This window comes from Notechis scutatus, chromosome 4 (assembly GCF_049901735.1).
Source record: "Notechis scutatus isolate UNSWTSFEM ecotype Mainland chromosome 4, rNotScu1.2, whole genome shotgun sequence".
In the NCBI taxonomy this organism is placed as follows: Eukaryota; Metazoa; Chordata; class Lepidosauria; order Squamata; family Elapidae; genus Notechis; species Notechis scutatus.
In genome coordinates, this window is record NC_142012.1 from 163169778 (window position 1) to 163184320 (window position 14543).

Below are 14543 nucleotides of genomic sequence, written 5' to 3' on the forward strand. Positions count from 1 at the left end.
TTAATCGGCTAATTGCTTGCTGCATTGTGCTTAAAGTGATAAGCACTTAAACCATGATATCTAAGTTTTATATATTTATTCACCCAAACCATATTTGGTATCAATGTTATACCTAACATACTCCCCTTTTGGGTGAAATAAATATATAATACCTTACAATCTTATCCCATATTTTTCACAACTCTCCTGGTGCTTACTGGCACCTTGGGCTTTAGTAAAATTATCAGCTAAATTGTCCTCCGACATACAGTACTCTAGCTGAATCATCTTACTTCTTACAGATTGTCTCACGTTTAGGTATCTTAGATCTGTATGCTTGCTCCTTGTTTTTACTCCAATATTTGTGGCCATTTGAATTGCTGCCTGATTATCTTCATGTATAATTATAGGATAATCTACAGTTATACCTATATCAATTAACATTTGTTTATACATTATTAACTCTGTACATAACAATGATAAACAGGAGAATTCTGCCTCCATAGTAGACAAACTTATATGCTGTTGTCTTATTGACTTCCAGCCTATTAATGTCTTACCCAGCATTATGGCTGTTCCTGAAGTCGACTTTCTAGTGTCTCTTTCTGATGCAAAACTAGCATCTGCATATGCACTTAGAATTAAATCACCCTTTGGTTCTAAATACAATGAATAATTCATTGTCTTTTTAAGATATCTTAATATCCTCTTAGCTGCATTCCAGTGTCTTTCACATGGTGCAGAATTGAATCTAGCCAACTGATTCACGCAGTACGATATATCTGGTCTAGACCAATTACTAATATAACTCAAACTACCAATTAAAGATTGATAAATCACCTTATCAAACTCAGGGCTTTGTACATCAGTGTTGCTAAACTCCTGACTCATTGGAGTCTTAGCTGGCTTACAAAGCTCCATCTTGTAATCTTTTAGTAATTTGCTTATCTTATCTTCCTGAGATATCTTAAAACCTTTCCGTGTTTTCTTTATATTCAAACCGAGATACTTCTTTATCTCCCTAATTGCTTGATCTTTATTCTCTTTCCTAATGATGCTATTATTTTATTTGCTTCATCATTAGTTTCAGTTATCAAAGCAATATCATCTGTGAATAGTAATAATAATGATACTTTCCCATTTGTCTCCCTCTTAAACAGACATGGATCGGCTAAACCAGCTTTAAATCCTATATTGTCTAGTTCCTTTACAATATACTGGTTCCATTCATAGCCTGATTGTTTAAGACCATAGAGGCTTTTCTTTAACAACCAACAATCATTATTATTCTTACTTTCACTTTTAATACCAACAGGTTTATTCATATAAATAATATGTTTTAATGGGGCGTGCAAGTAAGCAGTTTCCACATCTAAATGGTTAACTATATAGTTTTTACTAGCTGCCCACACTAAAGCTGCTCTCAAGGTTGCTGCCTTAAGACTAGGTGCAAACACCTCATCATAGTCATTAGCATTCTGCCTAAAACCTTGGGCTACTAACCTTGCCTTATGGATTAAATTACCATCTTTATCTATTTTTACCTTAAATATCCATTTGCAGCTAATGGATTTCTTTCCTACAGGTAATTTGGCATTTTCATACACCTTCATATCTCTTAATGAATTCAGTTCCTTATTCATTGCTGCATACCATCTTTCTTTTTCCTTATTAGGATACTTTTTAATTTCTTCTACAGAATTAGGAACTTGATTAATCTGACACACTGTGTTAGCCTGGTACCTATCAGGCGGTCTAGATATACGTGTAGTTCTTCTGGGAACTACAGGGCTTACAGGAGGACTTTGTTGAACTACTACCTGTTCATCTTCCTCATCCTGTTCAGCTATTGAATCTGTTTCTTCCTTTATGGGCACTATTTCATCCTGTATTTGTCTCTTTACTTTATTTTTAAAGTTACAGGGATAACTAATGGGATTTCTATAGGATTCAATAATTACATCTTTATTGGCATCCTGTTCTAATTTCTCCCATCCTTCATGTTCTAGAAATTGGGCACTAGCACTACATAACACTTTAGATGTGCCTTTCTCCCAAAATCTATATGCCCTATGGTTTGCCTGATAACCAACAAAGAAAAATCTTTTAGCTCTATGTTGCCCTTTTTTTCTGAGTTGTGCAGGAATATGCACCCATGCTGGTGCACCAAATGTGTGCAGGTAACTTAGATCAGGTTTCCTGCCATGCCATCTGGTAAATGGAATTTCACCTGTTGTTGTATTAACAACGTTGTTCAATATGTTATTAGCACACATTGTAGCCTCCCCACAAAGAATCAGGTAACCCAGAATCATTTAACATTGTTCTAACCATTGCCTGTAGTGTTTGGCCTCTTCTTTCAATAAAAGCGTTATGTTCTGGCCTGTATGGAGCAGACTTCTTATGCTCTATTCCAGCTACCTTAAGTCTGTTCTGGAATTTGTTATTAATAAATTCCGTACCATTATCTGTCACCAGGGTTATCAGTTGCCGTTTAGACTTTCTTTCAGCAAACCTAAGCCAATTGAAAAAATGTTGATATGTTTCAGTTTTGCTTTTCATTAAATAGCAAAACCCATATCTAGAATAATGGTCCATAATGCTCAGTATATATCTAGCACCCCCATACTGGGTTTCTTTGGACCTATTATGTCTGCAAATACTACTTCTAAAGGTTCTTTTGTTTTAAAACCATTTAGCCTATTTGCAGGCAATACTTTGCTCTTATCTTCACAGCAAACATTACAACGCAAATATTTATCACAAGGTTTTAACCTTATTCCTTCAGATAACTCAACTGTACGTTTTAGCATTTTAAAATTTACATGCCCCAAACGCCTATGCAATAAATGGATACATTCATCATGAGGCTTTATATTATTAAATACAGTTTGAGCCTCCCCTTTCTTACTATTATCTAATACATATAATGTTCCATTTAAAGCTGCAGTTACCCTTTTGTTATCTTTTTCAATTATGCAATTATTATCTTTAAAAGTAATTACATAACCTAATTTATCTAATACCCTTACTGAAAGCAAATTAAACTTTAGTTGCGGTACATACAACATTTTTATATCCTGGTTTATGTACGGACAACGTGCAAAACCTTGACCTTTCGCTTTCAGGTTCCAGCCGTTTGCAAGAGATATATGTTGAGAACTTGTAGACATTTTTATAAATTTTGTCTTATCTCTTGTGATGCAGTGGGATGCGCCACTGTCAACCACCCATAAATTATTCTTCACTTCAGAGTTGCTAAACGTGGCTAGTTCAAATGCTTTCTTTGGCTTTTTTACATTCTGGCTTTTTCTCTTTTTGCAGAACCTTGCCAAATGTCCTCTGCCTCCACAATTAAAACACTTTTTAATTGTGTATGCCGTTGAAGATAAATTCTCTTCTTCCAGGTGCTTTACTTTGCTTTGCTGGTTTCTTTCAAGCTTTGAAGATAATTTCTCTTCTTTCTTATCTTCTCTCAGCTCGTCACGCTCACGCCTTCTTCTGGCTTCTTCTAGTAGCCTGCCTGTAATCTCGGTTAATGAGAGGCTTTCTTTTGGCAATACCTCTAACGAAGTCACATAGTCATCATAGCTTTGATCTAATGAAGATAATATTATGTAGACTTGTTGCAGTTCATTAAATATAAGCTCTTTTTCTTGCAAATCTTGAAAATGCTCTTCATACAGTTTAAATGAACTAACATATCTCCATTCCTCTGAAGATGCGTTCGAAAAGCTTCCGTGTAAGATTTATATGTGCTCCTACACTGTCCCGAACATAAATCTTCCTGAGGTTCTCCCAGCAGTTTGCAGCATTTTCTTCTCCACGAATATGGACAAGCTGCTGATCACAGAGAGTCAGTCCTATGATGCATAAAGCCTGCTCATTCTTCAGTTTAAAGTCTTGTAACTTTTCTTTATCATCATCATTAGCAGGATCCCAGCTACTCACATCTGGTGGGTTTGCTATAATGTCCCACAAACCTTCTCTGCGTAGAAGTAAACTACATTTCATTGACCATGAAACATAGTTTGTTCCATCCAGCCTGGATATCATGGACAGTTGTGACAAATTTACTTGTGCCATTACTCTTCAGATATTTTGACTATTTTAAACTAATTAAAACAGTTTGTTTTTACAGTAATGTGCAACTCACACCAACTCTCTCTGCTATATCCTGGTTAGTTAGACTATGCTGCTGGGCCCATAACCAATGTTAGGGTTTGGAGATTAACCCCTAGCAGAGTAGCAGCAGTAGTCAAGCCAGGAAGGGCCCCAGAGTATACACACACTGAACACAAACACTGTTTGTAGTTTAAATAGTTTTTAATCCAGTTAGATTTTAAGCATTGTCATTCAGTCCATTAAGTCATTCACAGTATTTCCATCCAGTAAGACTCACTAGTATAGTCCAAGTTAAGAGTCCTTGCAATATCTTTATCAGCCGATAAAGATATCTTCTCCTCCTCCGGTTTCACTTTCCAGAGAAACAAACGCTGGATAGTCAGCAAACAGTAGCAAACAATAACAGTTCAGTCACAGGCACTCACAGTCAGTAAACACTGTTAGTCGCAGCAGCACACAGTTACAGACAGCCAGCTCACAGTTACAGCCAGAGACAGTAAACTCACAGTTACATCGCAGCATCACAGTAAGCTTTCCAGCTTCTAATGCTTCCTTATATTGTAACTTCTAACCGCACCCTTAATCGGCTAATTGCTTGCTGCATTGTGCTTAAAGTGATAAGCACTTAAACCATGATATTATGTATGTATGTATGTATGTATGTATGTATGTATGTATGTATGTGAATAGATAGATAGATGATAGATAGAAGATATACATAATGATAGAGGATAGAAGATATAGATCAGGGGTCTTCCAACTTGACAGCTTTAAGGCTTGTGGACTTCAACTCCCAGAATTCCTCCTCCTGTCATGTTAGCTCAGGAATTCTGGGAGTTGAAGTCCACAAGTCTTAAACTTGCCAAGTTGGAAGACTCCTGCCATAGACATTGAAGGTTGGTGGACTTCAACTCCCAGAATTCCTCTTCCAGTCATGTTAGCTCAGGAATTCTGGGAGTTGAAGTCCACCAGTCTTAAACTTGCCAGGTTTGAAGACCCTTGATATAGATGATATAGAAGATATAAATGATTAATAGACATATAGACAGACATATAGACAAAGATAGATGATAGACAGACAGATGATAGAGAGACATAGATGATAGACAGATATGATAGATAGATGGACAGACAGATCCCACACCCTGTGCTAAGCATAGTATCTGTATAGCTGTTTAATAATCTACTTCCTGGTAGAACTACATTCCATTTTTTTCTCCCTTCAGGATTCCTCCCCTTGAATGGTGAGCTAAACACTAAAGCTTCTGCCCCACCTGGATAAGAGTGGGCCTTCCTAACCAGACCTATTTGGGCCGCAAAACATCTGGACAACCACAAGACTGTACAGAAAAATGGCATGCTTGGCTGTCACCTGAAGCTTGCCTGGATGTTTGCAGCCAAAATAGAGTGGACCTGCTTAAACAATGACACATCCAGTGATGAAACTTCAACCCCTCCCATTCCTTATCTTGCTTGCTCCAGGCACTTTCCTACATCCTGACTCCAGTCCTGGGGCCAAGCCAAGGGCAAAGTTGCCAGCATCAATAAAACACAAGAAGTATATCACAAGAATAGCATACTTTTTATTGAGGAAAACAAACCACTGCTACTGTCTTCTGCAAGCTGGACTTGTGCAGCTGCCTGTACAGGCAGCCCTCAATTTGCAAACATTTGTTTAGTGACCGTTTCAAGTTACAATCCCACTGAAGTGACTTATGACCATTTTTCACCCTTAGAAATGTTGCAGCATTCTGCTGTGATCAAAATTCAGACGCTTGACAACTGACCAAGGGGAGACATGATAGCAGTCTTCCAATATTTGAGGGGCTGCCACAGAGATGAAGGGGTCAATCTATTTTCTAAAGAGCCTGTAGGCCAGACAAGGAATAATGGATGGAAACTGAACAAGGAGAGATTCAACCTGGAAAAAAGGAGAAATTTTCTGACAGGAAGAACAATCAACCCATGGAACAGAAGTTGCCTTCAGAAGTTGTGGGAGTGCCATCACTCGAGACTTTCAAGAAGAGACTGGACTGCCATCTGTCAGAAATGGTGTAGGGTCTCCCCCTTGGGCGGGGGGGGTTTGGACTAGATGACCTATAAGGTCCCTTCCAACTCTGATTATCTGTTATCTGTTATCTGACTTGTATTTGTGACGGTCGCAGTGTCCTGGGGTCATGTGATCCCCTTTTGCGACCTTCTGACAAGCAAGGTCAATGGGCAAGCCAGGTTTGCTCAACAACCGTGTTACGAGCTTAAGAACTGCATTGATTCACTTAACAACTGTGGTAAGAAAGGTCAGAAAATAGCAAAACTCACTTAACATTGCTGGAAGTTTTCAAGAAGAGACTGGATAGCCACCTGTCAGAAATGGTATAGGGTCTCCTGTTTCAGCAAGGGATCCCTTCCGACTCTGTTTTTCTCTTATTCTATAGTTGAGCTTGGACTCTACGTGGACAAGGTTAACCACCAGTTCTCATTTCTCAGGGTAGTTTACATCCCTGGGGATTTGGGGTTATCTTGATTTCTCCTTTCCTTGTAAATCTGGGCATGTGACATATTTGTGTGGGCTGTTATTGTTGCTATTATCCTGTATCTTGTTCAGTGGTGCATTGAAATCATCTTACAAAAGATAAAATGCAATCAAAAGCATAAACAAACAGAATCTGATAAAGTTACCAAGACACTTAAAAGCCCTGGATGTAGAGAGAAAGCCATATAAAAATGTATCAGATTTCAGGGAAGTATCAGTCATTGTTGAGGAAAAAATGCCTTTGTGCAGCCATTAGATTACACCAGAGGTGGGTATTCAGCAGGTGACCGGTTCTGGAGAACCGGTAGCGGAAATTTTGAGTAGTTCAGAGAACTGGCAAATACCACCTCTGACTGGCCCCGCCCCCATCTCTTCTCCGCCTCCCGAGTCCCAGGTGATCGGCTGGGTCTCCTTTGGTTGCCCTGCACAGGAGAATGGAGCTGGAAAGCAGGTTAGCAGGGTGGGGAGGGAATGGGGATTTTACAGTATTTTTACAGTCCCCTGACACGCCCACCAAGCCATACCACGCCCACCAAGCCACACCCACAGAATTGCTAGTAAACAATTTTTGAATCCCACAACTGGATTACACTATAGCTCTAGGCCAAATTCCATATTATACTAGTGAACCTAGTGGTGAAGGTGCTGGCCTAGAAACAGGAGATTGTGAATTCTAGCTTTTTTTAGGCAACTTTGGGCCAGAAGTTCTCTCTCAGCTCACAATTACAGATAGTCCTTGGCTTACAACCATTTGTTTAGTGACCAAAGTTACAAAAGCATTGAAAAATGTGACTTATCATATAACCATTGCATCATTCCTGTGATCATGGGATTAAAATTCGGATGCTTGGCAACTGGCCTGGATTTTAAGACCGTTAGCGTGTTCTGGGGTTGGACGATCACTTTTGCGACTTTCCGACAAGCAAAAATCATTGGGGAAGCAACTTTCATTTAACAACTGCGTTACTAACTTAACAACTGCAGTCATTCACTAAACAACTGGCAAAAAATAAGTCATCAAATGGGGCAAAGACTCACTAAACATCTGTCTCGCTTTTGCAAATTAAAACACTTTATTCCTCTTCGTTTATATTGAGAAAATGCGAATTCCACAGGATCACGATCCAAAATATAGAGCAACATTTTATCCCACAAAATATCAGCATTCTACTTTCTCAAACATTTTGAGGCCAAATCTGGAATTGTATATGTTGATAAAAAAAGACATGGCCTTTCCAACAGCAGGGCATGGGTGTTCTCTGTGGATTTTTAATACACAGATGTATTGAAGTTGCTCTAACAACTCTAATCTTGCATAGAAATATTAAACAGTAGAAGGTGCAAAATGACAAGGATCTGTTAATCCACAGACTGCCCAAAGGAAATAATGTTCTACTGGAAATACATGACTTGCTGTCCGAAAGCTGCTTTTCCAAAGGCAACTAGACTTTCTTTGTTTTTTCTTCTTTTCTTTTCTTTTCAAACTGAAGAAGCTTCTCGGATGAGAAGTGAAACATCTTCAAAGACGACGGGGAAAAAGTCCAGTTGCCTTTTAAAAAGCACCTTTGGGAAAAACATGACTGAGTTCACTGAGAACACTTACAGACATAATATTGACTGCTGTGATACTGCTTTAACTATCAAATGAGAGTCTTGTAGCATTTAAGTGAGAAAATACCGTAATCCGAATAGTAGCATAAAACATGCTCATCCAAGGAACCAGGTAGTTTTGTCCCACTCCAGGAAAACAATATTCTATAAGTATGACTTTGGACAGTCACTCTCTTTCAACACAACCTCACAGGGTTGTGAGAAAAACAGAAGGAAAGAAGATAGAATAGAATAGAATTCTTTATTGGCCAAGTGTGATTGGACACACAAGGAATTTGTCTTGGTGCAAATGCTCTCGGTATACATAAAAGAAAAGATACATTTGTTAAGAATCAAGAATCATAATGTACAACACTTAATGATAGTCATAGGGTACAATCAACAATCAAATCATACTAGGAAAACAGTCAATATAAATCATAAGGATACAAGCAACAAAGTTACAGTCCTACAATCACAGGTGGGAGGGGATGGGTGATAAGGAGTGATGAGAAGATTAACAGTAATAGTAGTGTAAATAGTTGAACAGTGTTGAGGGAATTATTTGTTTATCAGAGTGATGGCTTTCGGGGAAAAAACTGTCCTTGTGTCTAATTGTTCTGTTGTGCAGTGCTCTATAGCCTCGTTTTGAGGGAAACAGTTTATGTCCGGGATGTGAGGGGTCTGTAAATATTTTCACAGCCCTCTTTTTGACTCGTGCAGTATACAGGTCTTCGATTGAAGGCAGGTGGGTGGTAATTGTTTTTTCTGCAGTCCTAATTATCCCGTGAAGTCTGTGTCTGTCCTGTTGGGTTGCAGAAACCAAACCAGACAGTTATAGAGGTGCAGATGACAGACTCAGTCATTCCTCTGTAGAACTGTATCAGCAGCTCCTTGGGCAGTTTGAGCTTTCTGAGTTGGCGCAGAAAGAACATTCTTCGTTGTGCTTTTTTGATGATGTTATTGAAGTTAAGTAGGATCACGATTTTGAGTTATTTACAAAAATAAAGCAGGGATGTAATTATGACCAAAAAAATTCTGTTCACAAGGCAGTAAGAGGCACAAAACACTTAATAGTACGAGCAAAGAGAAGGGAAAACCGGTGTACGTGAGAAGGAAAAAGGACAAAGAGACAAATGGGGCACACTGGGATGGGTAGAGAGCCAGGGTCGAGTGGGGGTGGGGAACAAAAAACTACACTACCCAGCTATTGAAGATTGTGCGAGGGGGAAAGGCTGGGAAAAGCAGTGTTGCATTCTGTTCGCCTGGCTGCAAGCGGCACCAGAAGTGCTAAAGTAGCAGCAAAAGGCAGGGGCAACAGGCTGGGGTTGGGAAGAGCCTACAGCACCCGGTATTCCATCCAAGTACTAATCAGGACTGACCCTGCTTAGCTTCCGAGATCAGACGTGTTCCGGGTAGTATGGCCATTGACGGTACTCAAGCTGCTTGCCGATGCCTTGAAGCAACCGGCAGCGCTTTTCTGTTCAATCCCTGGCTGGGAATCCGGCACAGGATCTCACTGGGTTCCCACAGGCCCCTCCCGCCTCCTTGGCCTGTTGCTCATTGTCCCTACCGCACACACCGGCTATGGGGTTGTGCCACTCGGCCTCTTCCCACGACTCCTTCCATCTCCCCTCAACATAGCAAGCCTGGATGCCTCATGGATGCCTTCTGTGCTGCTCCACTGTTTGCTCCGGGGCTCTATTCCAAGGGAGCCTGCTGGCAAAATCCAGCTCCAAACACTCTGCCCCGCGGGGCAGGACACCCCAGTTTGGACAAGCAGAGACAAAAGGCCAGCTGACTGACAAGCAGACCTTGATCACGGGCGCAGACCGGCTGGAGCAGGGTGGAGTTCAAATCTTGAGTTAGGCGTTATCGGCCTTTTTAGAGGATTCCTTTCTTTTTTACTTTTTCAAAAGATACTTTCGCTTTCCGGAATTCATGTATGTATACCTAAGTATGCGCATGTCTGTATGAATATCACACTGTCCCAGGATGGTGCGATGGTCCTTCGTAATCTTCTCAACGGGCTTCCGACAGGAAAAGTGAATCGGGCTAGCAGATTCGCTTAACGACAGGTGACTCACTTAGCAACGGCAGGTATTTTCTTCACCACTGGGTCAAAGATGGCCGTGGACGGACGCAATTCACTTCACAAACGCCTCCTTTAGAAAGGGAAACTTAGGGCTGAATTGCGGTGGTAAGTCAAGCACTCCTGCGTATCCCAAAGAAATGAGTTTTTAAACTTTGATTGCTTGGACGGCTATAGAGATTCGTGGGAGGGGGAAGCGGGGGAGGGCACCAAAAGTGTTAAAGTGGCAGCAAAGGGCAGGGGTGACAGGCTGGGCGTGGGGAGAGAACCGGAGGCAAAGCCTACAGCACCCGGTATTCCCAGGCGGTCTCCCATCCAAGTACTAACCAGGCCTGACCCTGCTTAGCTTCCGAGATCAGACGAGATCGGGCGTGTTCAGGGTAGTATGGCCGTAGACGGCGCTCAAGCTACTTGCCCCTGCCTTGAAGCAACCCGCAGCGCTTTCTGTTCAAGCCCTGGCTGGGAATCCGGCACAGGATCTCACTGGATTCCCACAGGCCCCTCCCGCCTCCTTGGCCTGTTGCTCACTGTCCCTACCGCACACACCGGCTATGGGGTTGTGCCACTCGGCCTCTTCCCACGACTCCTTCCATCTCCCCTCAACATAGCAAGCCTGGATGCCTCATGGATGCCTTCTGTGCTGCGGGGCTCTATTCCAAGGGAGCCTGCTGGCAAAATCCAGCTCCAAACACTCTGCCCTGCGGGCAGGACACCCCCAGTTTGGACAAGCAGAGAAAAATGCCAGCTGACTGACAAGCAGACCTTGATCACGGGCGCAGACCGGCAGGACCAGGGTGGAGTTCAAATCTTGAGTTAGGCGTTATCGGCCTTTTTAGAGGATTCCTTTCTTTTTTTACTTTTTCAAAAGATACTTTCGCTTTCCGGAATTCATGTATGTATACCTAAGTATGCGCATGTCTGTATGAATATCACACTGTCCCAGGATGGTGCGATGGTCCTTCGTAATCTTCTCAACGGGCTTCCGACAGGAAAAGTGAATCGGGCTAGCAGATTCGCTTAACGACAGGTGACTCACTTAGCAACGGCAGGTATTTTCTTCACCACTGGGTCAAAGATGGCCGTGGACGGGACGCACCACTTCACAAACGCCTCCTTTAGAAAGGGAAACTTAGGGCTGAATTGCGGTGGTAAGTCAAGCACTCCTGCGTATCCCAAAGAAATGAGTTTTTAAACTTTGATTGCTTGGACGGCTATAGAGATTCGTGGGAGGGGGAAGCGGGGGAGGGCACCAAAAGTGTTAAAGTGGCAGCAAAGGGCAGGGGTGACAGGCTGGGCGTGGGGAGAGAACCGGAGGCAAAGCCTACAGCACCCGGTATTCCCAGGCGGTCTCCCATCCAAGTACTAACCAGGCCTGACCCTGCTTAGCTTCCGAGATCAGACGAGATCGGGCGTGTTCAGGGTAGTATGGCCGTAGATGGCGCTCAAGCTACTTGCCGCTGCCTTGAAGCAACCCGCAGCGCTTTCTGTTCAAGCCCTGGCTGGGAATCCGGCACAGGATCTCACTGGATTCCCACAGGCCCCTCCCGCCTCCTTGGCCTGTTGCTCACTGTCCCTACCGCACACACCGGCTATGGGGTTGTGCCACTCGGCCTCTTCCCACGACTCCTTCCATCTCCCCTCAACATAGCAAGCCTGGATGCCTCATGGATGCCTTCTGTGCTGCTCCGCTGTTTGCTCCGGGCTCTATTCCAAGGGAGCCTGCTGGCAAAATCCAGCTCCAAACACTCTGCCCTGCGGGCAGGACACCCCCAGTTTGGACAAGCAGAGAAAAATGCCAGCTGACTGACAAGCAGACCTTGATCACGGGCGCAGACCGGCAGGAGCAGGGTGGAGTTCAAATCTTGAGTTAGGCGTTATCGGCCTTTTTAGAGGATTCCTTTCTTTTTTACTTTTTCAAAAGATACTTTCGCTTTCCGGAATTCATGTATGTATACCTAAGTATGCGCATGTCTGTATGAATATCACACTGTCCCAGGATGGTGCGATGGTCCTTCGTAATCTTCTCAACGGGCTTCCGACAGGAAAAGTGAATCGGGCTAGCAGATTCGCTTAACGACAGGTCACTCACTTAGCAACGGCAGGTATTTTCTTCACCACTGGGTCAAAGATGGCCGTGGACGGGACGCAATTCACTTCACAAACGCCTCCTTTAGAAAGGGAAACTTAGGGCTGAATTGCGGTGGTAAGTCAAGCACTCCTGCGTATCCCAAAGAAATGAGTTTTTAAACTTTGATTGCTTGGACGGCTATAGAGATTCGTGGGAGGGGGAAGCGGGGGAGGGCACCAAAAGTGTTAAAGTGGCAGCAAAGGGCAGGGGTGACAGGCTGGGCGTGGGGAGAGAACCGGAGGCAAAAGCCTACAGCACCCGGTATTCCCAGGCGGTCTCCCATCCAAGTACTAACCAGGCCTGACCCTGCTTAGCTTCCGAGATCAGACGAGATCGGGCGTGTTCAGGGTAGTATGGCCGTAGACGGCGCTCAAGCTACTTGCCGCTGCCTTGAAGCAACCCGCAGCGCTTTCTGTTCAAGCCCTGGCTGGGAATCCGGCACAGGATCTCACTGGATTCCCACAGGCCCCTCCCGCCTCCTTGGCCTGTTGCTCACTGTCCCTACCGCACACACCGGCTATGGGGTTGTGCCACTCGGCCTCTTCCCACGACTCCTTCCATCTCCCCTCAACATAGCAAGCCTGGATGCCTCATGGATGCCTTCTGTGCTGCTCCGCTGTTTGCTCGGGGCTCTATTCCAAGGGAGCCTGCTGGCAAAATCCAGCTCCAAACACTCTGCCCTGCAGGGCAGGACACCCCCAGTTTGGACAAGCAGAGAAAAATGCCAGCTGACTGACAAGCAGACCTTGATCACGGGCGCAGACCGGCAGGAGCAGGGTGGAGTTCAAATCTTGAGTTAGGCGTTATCGGCCTTTTTAGAGGATTCCTTTCTTTTTTACTTTTTCAAAAGATACTTTCGCTTTCCGAATTCATGTATGTATACCTAAGTATGCGCATGTCTGTATGAATATCACACTGTCCCAGGATGGTGCGATGGTCCTTCGTAATCTTCTCAACGGGCTTCCGACAGGAAAAGTGAATCGGGCTAGCAGATTCGCTTAACGACAGGTCACTCACTTAGCAACGGCAGGTATTTTCTTCACCACTGGGTCAAAGATGGCCGTGGACGGGACGCAATTCACTTCACAAACGCCTCCTTTAGAAAGGGAAACTTAGGGCTGAATTGCGGTGGTAAGTCAAGCACTCCTGCGTATCCCAAAGAAATGAGTTTTTAAACTTTGATTGCTTGGACGGCTATAGAGATTCGTGGGAGGGGGAAGCGGGGGAGGGCACCAAAAGTGTTAAAGTGGCAGCAAAGGGCAGGGGTGACAGGCTGGGCGTGGGGAGAGAACCGGAGGCAAAAGCCTACAGCACCCGGTATTCCCAGGCGGTCTCCCATCCAAGTACTAAACAGGCCTGACCCTGCTTAGCTTCCGAGATCAGACGAGATCGGGCGTGTTCAGGGTAGTATGGCCGTAGACGGCGCTCAAGCTGCTTGCCGCTGCCTTGAAGCAACCCGCAGCGCTTTCTGTTCAAGCCCTGGCTGGGAATCCGGCACAGGATCTCACTGGATTCCCACAGGCCCCTCCCGCCTCCTTGGCCTGTTGCTCACTGTCCCTACCGCACACACCGGCTATGGGGTTGTGCCACTCGGCCTCTTCCACGACTCCTTCCATCTCCCCTCAACATAGCAAGCCTGGATGCCTCATGGATGCCTTCTGTGCTGCTCCGCTGTTTGCTCCGGGGCTCTATTCCAAGGGAGCCTGCTGGCAAAATCCAGCTCCAAACACTCTGCCCTGCGGGCAGGACACCCCCAGTTTGGACAAGCAGAGAAAAATGCCAGCTGACTGACAAGCAGACCTTGATCACGGGCGCAGACCGGCAGGAGCAGGGTGGAGTTCAAATCTTGAGTTAGGCGTTATCGGCCTTTTAGAGGATTCCTTTCTTTTTTACTTTTTCAAAAGATACTTTCGCTTTCGGAATTCATGTATGTATACCTAAGTATGCGCATGTCTGTATGAATATCACACTGTCCCAGGATGGTGCGATGGTCCTTCGTAATCTTCTCAACGGGCTTCCGACAGGAAAAGTGAATCGGGCTAGCAGATTCGCTTAACGACAGGTGACTCACTTAGCAACGGCAGGTATTTTCTTCA

At 44.0% G+C, this 14543-nt stretch overlaps 4 non-coding genes across 4 annotated transcripts; all 4 read right to left on the minus strand.

The window, feature by feature from the left end:
- Nucleotides 1-10597: 10597 nt before the first annotated feature.
- On the minus strand, nucleotides 10598-10716 carry LOC113432491 (5S ribosomal RNA). The gene has a single exon (XR_003373534.1). It is a non-coding gene; the product is annotated as a 5S ribosomal RNA (ribosomal RNA).
- A 921-nt stretch (nucleotides 10717-11637) lies between these two features.
- LOC148130991 (5S ribosomal RNA) lies at nucleotides 11638-11756 on the minus strand. Its single transcript, XR_015749665.1, has one exon. It is a non-coding gene; the product is annotated as a 5S ribosomal RNA (ribosomal RNA).
- Nucleotides 11757-12693: 937 nt separating this feature from the next.
- Nucleotides 12694-12812, minus strand: LOC113432490 (5S ribosomal RNA). The gene has a single exon (XR_003373533.1). It is a non-coding gene; the product is annotated as a 5S ribosomal RNA (ribosomal RNA).
- Nucleotides 12813-13749: 937 nt separating this feature from the next.
- Nucleotides 13750-13868, minus strand: LOC148130992 (5S ribosomal RNA). The gene has a single exon (XR_015749664.1). It is a non-coding gene; the product is annotated as a 5S ribosomal RNA (ribosomal RNA).
- Nucleotides 13869-14543: the final 675 nt, after the last annotated feature.